Source organism: Belonocnema kinseyi, chromosome 1 (genome assembly GCF_010883055.1).
Source record: "Belonocnema kinseyi isolate 2016_QV_RU_SX_M_011 chromosome 1, B_treatae_v1, whole genome shotgun sequence".
Lineage (NCBI taxonomy): Eukaryota > Metazoa > Arthropoda > Insecta > Hymenoptera > Cynipidae > Belonocnema > Belonocnema kinseyi.
In genome coordinates this window covers 33,493,733-33,500,019 of record NC_046657.1, presented here as the reverse complement: position 1 = coordinate 33,500,019, position 6,287 = coordinate 33,493,733, and positions in this window count along the sequence as shown.

Below are 6,287 nucleotides of genomic sequence, written 5' to 3'. Positions count from 1 at the left end.
ATATAATTCGAATTATTATTTAAGTTTTCAGGAGTTTTAATAATTTTATAATGATTCCCATTTTGTCGTAAAATTTATGTAAAATTCTGCAAAAAAATGCCTAAAAATCTTCCAGATTTTTTTACAATTTGATCAATCTTTTTAAATGTTTGAAATATTTTCGACACTGCAAACTTCCCGAAATAATAAAATGCTGAAACCTGAAAATCCCGAATTTAAAAATTCTAGAATAATGATAAAATATACAAACTAGAAAATTCCCGAATTGCAGAAATTGAAAAAACAGTTTTGTGATCAGTATTATTTATTTATTAAAAATACAATAATCAAATATTTTTATTATAGAAATTTTGTTTTATGTTTAATTTTTTTAAATTATTGTTTTAATTAAAAATTACAATAATTGTATAAAAATGTGATACAAACATAAATTTAAAACACGTGAGCTTCAAATAAAACAAACTTTGAAGGATTGAATGCAGGCTGATTTAACGCGACTTTTATTTTTATTTTTTTAAATAATAATTTTATTTTTGCGAGCGTTTTCTGTAATGTACAAAAATACAATGCACATCTTCAAATAACTTTTTTTATCCAAAAACACATTTGTTCAATTATTGTTATTTTATATTCAAACAATAATTTTTAGAAACTTTAAACATTAAAAAGTTTTTTCTTTTGTAAAAATATTTTATTATTCTATTACAAAAAATTTGTTTAACAAACTATTTTTTAATTGTTCAAATTAGAGAGTTGTCTAGCCCGGATATTGTATAATTCGGAAATTTTCTGTCGGCAATTCTCAAATTCGGTAAGATTGTAAATTTTCGAGAATTTTCCAATTCGGGACTTTTATATTTCGACAATGTTATAATTTCGGAATTTTTACAGTGATGTGGGAATTTTATTTTTCAGAAAAAGCGACTGAAAAATCCCGAAAAATAAAATTCCTGATACTGTAAAATTTGTAAATTGAAAAATAACCAAATAATAAAATTCCCAAAATTATAAAAGTCCCGAAATATAAAAGTTGAATTGGAAAATTCACGAAAAATAAAATACATAAAATTCCGGATAATAAGATATTACCGAATTTTTAAAATCCCATAAGAAAATGGCTGAATTATAAAATAACCGAACTAGAAAATTCCTGAATTTAAACAATTAGAAAAATTTTTCATTAAATATTATTTATTTCTTGAAAATGCAATAATCGAATATATTTTTCGGAATGAAAAACTTTGTTTGAAAATGTGCATAGTACTTGAAAAAAATATAAAAAAGTTCTGAAAAATCGAATTTTTAGTAATAACAAAAAAATAATAAAAATAATTGTTGATACAAATCGTTGTTGAATTGAATCCTGAAAGTTTGTTCAAAAATGTTATTATGTAGGTACGAAGAAAATTTAGGCAGAACATTTTTTTCTTTCAAAGCGCATATATTTTTTAATACAATTTTTATAAAATTATTACTCCGGTGCCGGAGATTTCATTTTTTGGAATTTTTCATTTATCCCTTTCGGAATTTTTTTCAGTGGTCCCATATTTTTATATGTCCTCATAAAATTATGTCTTTTTTCAAAATAAAAAGTCAACGTTTCAAAATAATCAAAAGTATCTATTCTCTTTTAAATTATTTCAAATCTTTTTAAATTATTTAAAAATTTTTCGGAACTTTTAAATGTCTTTTAGAGTGATTCCCATTTTTCCTAACATTTTTGTAAAATCCTGCACACAAAATTGTTTTAAGAGCTTCCAGATTTTTTCTAATATTGTAAATCTTTTCAAATGTTTTGAAATATTTTTAAACATTCTCTTTGAGTTATGTACCTTTTCGAAATAAAAAATCATTTTAAATCTACCCATAAATTTTTATTGTTTTCCTAATATTTCAAAATTCTTGAGAAGCTCCAAATTTGGTTCTTTTCTTTGAAACATTAAGAAACCCCCGTTTACAAGTGACTGAAATGGATTAGAAAAAAATGGCCAAGACCCAAGAATAAAAATCGGATGTCCAGCGAATTTTTACATTTTTAACTAAGATTATCTTTAACTTTGTGACATCAAAAATTTTCATACGAATTTTTTTCATTAATACTGTAGGAAAAAATCAACAAGATCGAGCGCCGAAATTATAATTAGAGCAAAATTTCTGTAATTCTATGGGGACGGATGAAATATCCCGAAATATAAAATTGCTGACTCGGTAAAACTCTCTGTCCCGAATAATACAATTCCAAAACTAATAAAATTCCTGAACAATTTATAATATTAACTAATTTTAAAATTACCAAATAATAAAACTCCCCAAATAAAATTGTTTCTTAATCAATATTAATTATTTATTAAAAATACGATAATAAAATATTGTTATCAAATAAATTTTTGTTTAATATTTAAAGTGTTAAAAATTATTGTTTGAATTTAAAATTAAAATTATACACAAAATTTTGCCGACAAATTAATATACAAAAACACATGTCTTTTAATTAACATTTCGATTTTTCGGAAGAACTTTTGTGATTTAAAAACGACTATATACATTTTCAACCAAAATATCTTATCCAGAAATATATTTTGTTTAAATTATTCTTATTTTAAATTTAAACAATAATGTTTAAACACTTTAAAAATTTAAAAAGTTGTTTCTTTGGATATAAATATTTCACTATTTCAATTTAAAAAATATATTTGTCAAAGAAAAATGTTTTCAGCACTTGTTTATCTTAAAATGTCTTTCTATAATAGGTTTTTTTAAATAAAAATATGATTTTTCGATAAAATTTTTTTTTATAATCTAAAAAAAAAGACTCTGTACCGAAAAGCTGGATCAAGCTTCAGATCTGAAAAAATTCAGTGATACGTACATGTCAAACTTTTCTAACCTCAAAAAATCTTTTTACTGCTTTACCTTCATATTTTACGAAGAATGAGAAAATAAGAATTCGACTTCGTAGTACGATGAGGGCAGCACCTCGAAAGCGTAGAAAATGTGATGTCCTATATATATAATTCCCCACTCCGACGCCTCGTACCGCATCTACCTTTATAATATCTTTGGTCGAATAGGCCTGGCAGGGAATCCCAATCCTAAAAAGAAAGGAAGAGTTGACGAAAGTAAAAAAAATCATCATAGGAAAAGAAAAAACTTCGATTTGGATTCTATTAGGAAAATTTATATTCAAACATGTGAGTAGATATTTTTTTTTTCATGATAATAGCGAAATTTCATTAAAAATGTTATACTTTAAAAAGGATTTTCCAAGGGCCTATATACTTAATATTATAACCACAAAGTTAGGTTATATTGAAAGTCTTTAAAATATGGTTTATAAAATCGACAAACTTAACCACATTATTAAATATAAAAAAACCTGAAAGTGAATCTAAAGATCTTTTCGAAAAAATACTGGAAATCTTTATTACGACGCACTGGGACAAAAAAAGTTTCTCTTTGCTAATAAATTTTGAGCCTATATAATTATTCTATTTGGATAAATTATTTTAATGAAGGTTTTTAAATTTCGAACAGATTTGTGTGCTTAAATTTTTGATACAAAATTTGGTTAATTTTTTACTTAGCAACAAAGTGGACATTTTTTTACATTTTCAGGAGTACCGCGTTCTTTAGGGTTTTCAGATTCATTAAAAGAAGGTCTAATATCTGTGTTAAAACTGTCTATAAATAATCTGCAGTGGGTGAGAATAATTTTAGAAAATTATTTTTGATATCCAGACAGTTTTGGTATAATACGCGAGAGTTAATTTTTCATTATGATTAATTGGAAACAGATGCTATCTGGCAATTTTGTACAAAAATTGTATTAATAAATTTATTATTTGGAAATCTTCAAAGAATAAAGGCTAAACTTTTTTTCGGGAATTTACTAATAATATCTGTCTAATGACTCTTTGCTATGATACTTTGCAAATTTACAAGAATCATTATTTCAAAAATTGTTGTAAACAAATTCAGAGCTTCGCTATTTCTGAACGGTAGGCTAAATTTTTGCTTATAAAATCGACTAAAAATTATATTTGCACGACTTTTTGCTATGATATTTTTCAAATTGACAACAATTTTTATTCATTTTAAAAATCTCTATAAATAAATTCAGAGTTGAGCTATTTTTCGACGAATGCGCTCAATTTGTGTTTACTGAATCAACTAAGAATATCTTTTAGATTATTCTTTGTTGTCATACTTCAATTTTTGTAATAAAAGTTTTTTAATTAGTTTAACATTATTTTACATTTGGTATGTATCATACCATAGAGTTATCGAAAAGAAATTCTTAGTTGATTCCGTAAAAAAATTAAGCGTATACTCTGAAAGGTAGTTAAACTCTGAAATAATTTATGAAAATTATTTGAATAAATAATTATTCTTTTAAATTTGTAACGTATTATAGCAAAGATTCATTAGATTCGTTGAAAAAAGCCAAAACCTGAATTATTTAATGAAAATTATTAAAATCGTTTGTTAATAACATTCGAGTACTCGATAATTAGTGTTGCATAATGATACGAGATGCTCGGTTCTCTTGCTCATTTCAGTCGTTCGAGAACCATGTACGTTCCAAAAAAAGTTGTATTTAAAGAATTCCTGTCCAAAAAATATCTTTTATGTAAAAGAATATGACTATGTTATCCATGAATATTGTTCCAACTGAAATTTAAACTATACATTATAATTTTGCTTCAATAATAAATTATTTCCAATATGAAAGTACACAAATTTCAGGACTTTTTCTGGTTTATAAAGTCATCAGTAAAAAATCTTCATTTGAACGTTCAGAAATTCAAGAATATGTAAAACGGTCACTTTTAAGTTTATTTTTGCAACAAAAAAATTATTTTTTCAATAAAAATTTCTTTCAAATATTTTTAAATATTCTAAAATATTTTAAATTCCCAGTAAAATTTCTTGAAACATTTTTTAATTCTGGTACTATGTTGAAGATTCCTTGTGATCTTTAAAATAACATAAAACCCTACAGGTCCCACAAAATTCTTCTAAATCTTATGAAATTCTTCAGAACGATATGCAATTTTTTTAAATAATATACTTTAAAAAAAGATTTGTGTAAAATTACAAAGTATCGGAAATTACATATTGTATCATTGTAAATATCACACTTCACTGTTTGATTTTACAAAAGTGTGTGAAATTACATCCTATAGCGATTTAAATAAAAGGACCCTCGAACAGCCGTGTAATATTACACACACGATAAAAATAAAATTACACATTCCCTCGTACGAACTTTACATTCAGAAGGGAAAATTCAGTCTCAGCGTGTAAAAATACCATGCGTCGGTAAAATCACTTTCCTGTGATTGAAAATTACATCGAGACTTTTAATTTTACCAAAGATCTTTAATTTTACCCTGGCGAAAACTGTAAAATTTTTGATTTATAATTAATTTAAAATTTAGAATAATTAATAAAATAATATGTGAATACGAAACCTGTCATCCTGATCAATTTTATTTTGTTTTATTCTTTCACATAATGAATTTTACATTTTCGCATGTAAAATTATCGGCCGAATTGGAATATCACAACAGATTCGTAAAGTTACTCCGATACACGAGGGTCCTTTTATTTACATGCACCAGAGATGTAAAACTTAATAGATTTTTTTTACATTGTAGCTCAAAATTGTTAAAATCATTAGAAATTCCTTGACATTTATTAATTCGCTTAGAAATTTCTTTAAAATTCCCTTTAAACTTTGTGATTTATATTGAAACTATTTCAAAGAAATAATAATACAAAAAAACTGAAGTTAAATTTTGTTGCATGTAAAATTTTCCGCTGTTAATGTTTACATGCTATTGCGAAAGTTTATCCTACAATGGAATAAAAGCTGTCGTCTGCTACGGCGTCCTTAACAGCAATGGGAAACGGGCAATGTATGAGTTAATTCGAGTTATAAATCGGGACACCAGATTTAAAACTACACAGAAAAAACAAAAGTTAAAATGTGTTGCAGGTAAGACTTGAAACGGTTAAAAATAAAAAATATTTCGGCAAAAGTTTCACCGAGGTTAGGAGAAAAAAACACGAAAAAAATGTGTACCTACTGATATATTTCCTCCAAAATAAATTAGACTATTGTAGAGGAATTAAAACTTACTTAAGGGCATGTGACACAGCTAAATACCTATATTACCGACCACAGTTTTTCAGTTTACTGAATGTTTTTTTGAACCTCAGAACTTTTTTTGTAAATAAAATATCGAGCTGAAACTTTGGGAAATGTATTAGAGTACAATAAA